Source organism: Rhyacophila brunnea, unplaced genomic scaffold, assembly GCF_057557595.1.
Source record: "Rhyacophila brunnea isolate RB1 unplaced genomic scaffold, BYU_Rbru_1.0 scaffold_6, whole genome shotgun sequence".
In the NCBI taxonomy this organism is placed as follows: Eukaryota; Metazoa; Arthropoda; class Insecta; order Trichoptera; family Rhyacophilidae; genus Rhyacophila; species Rhyacophila brunnea.
Window position 1 is genome coordinate 10,532,432 of NW_028233276.1, and position 1,796 is coordinate 10,534,227.

A 1,796-nucleotide genomic window follows, 5' to 3' on the forward strand; every position below is an offset into this window, starting at 1 on the left:
CGTGTAGCCCAATAAACTTGATCGAACACATGCGATGAGACTGAGATCATCGGCATCGCGACTCGCTAATTGGTAGACTTTTAATACTATTGAATACTACTACTATATGCGTGAATGTCGTGACACACTCAACTGTCATTGCTCTCTCTTTCTCCCCAGTTGTACAGTTGATACAGTGAAGGACAGAATATGGAGTTATGTAGTTTTATTCCAGTTGAGTATGAGACTTATACATATCGAGTTGACGCCAGTCTCATGTCCCGGAATAGGTACTAGTGCTCGAATTCTGATAAGTATTTACGCGTTTATCTGGTTTCGTCACGTTGATTTTATCGATTTTTTAGTGTATTGGAACTTATAAACTGAATTCAAATTTTATGCATGATTGTGTAAATGGATAATAATTATAAATGAACAATTTGTGTAAAAATGGCTTCTAAAAAGTCAAGTACGCCAAACGTTGGGATTGCAATACCGAATGAAAATGTCAATACCGGTATTTCTTAAACATTAAAAAATAGAAGTAGGTGCTTATCAATAAATATAGCTATTAAAATCTTTTAAAAATATTATTTTATAGCAAAAACCTACATACCTATCTACATTTATTATGTTGACATTTAAAAATATAAATTGATCATAATTGTAGAACTAGTGATTTTTTACAAATAATTTGAATATATTGATAATTTTAACTAAAGCCCTCAAAAGTTCATCAAGTGCAAGTAAGTCCGGCTGCAGGAAAAGCTTCTTAAATTCAATGCTTGTAGTCATCAATAATTATGGAATAATTGAACATTTTTGTCATGGATGTTTTATATTTCGAAATAATATGATAATTCATCGCGACAATTACTTACGTTATATTTGATGAAATTTGTTTTATTATTTTTTCACCTTGTTGGATTCACTCAATATATTTGCATTTTAGCAGCACATAACGTATAATTCATTTTTAAAAACGTAAATGAGTGTGCTTTTTTAATACCGAAAATTCCGGTATTTTGGATTTTTAAAACCGGTATTTCGGTATTGATAAATACTGGAATTCTGCTATTGCAATCCCTAGCCAAACGCTCTATCTATATAATATCCCAAAAACTAATAAGTATTTTGGAACACGTTTCGATACTAAGTATTTTTTTATACTGGTAGTAAGTATACTTAGTCTTCAAAATCGACAAGTTTTGACAAGACAAAATGTGTGAAGCGGAGTTAATATCATGCTACTTTGCTAGGTGTAGCCCTTTTGACAGATGTCTCATAAAAAATGATGTCCCAGGCAGACAGATTATCGCTGCATAGAGGTAGCAATTATTCGGAGTGCGACAAATTCAAGAGAGAATGAATCGTCAAATATTTTTTCAATTAATAAATTCAACTAACGATTTGTGGCCAACGAAATGTTGAGAAACATTCCCAAATCCCTAGATAATGCATATATATTTAGTAATAAATCAATGAGTTCATTTTTTTTTTGCTCAGACTACATGACATGCCTGGTCAGGTGCCATAGCATGCAGCCTCTTCTTTCTGACAAGAGAGATTTTGTGTAGACTTAACCGCATAGCAAGATATGTAGCAGTATTGTCTATCAAGTCTATGGCAACAAAAATTCACTGATTTCAGTCCTCTTCCACAGATCCCAAAAATGAACATCACAAAAACTTTTTAAAGGTTGGTACTCGAATTCTAACAAATACTTTCTATGGTATGAATATTATAAAATTTTTAATTGAGTGTTAGCTACATAGGTAGTGCGGATGTTTATATTTTTCAATTAAAAAAAAACCATA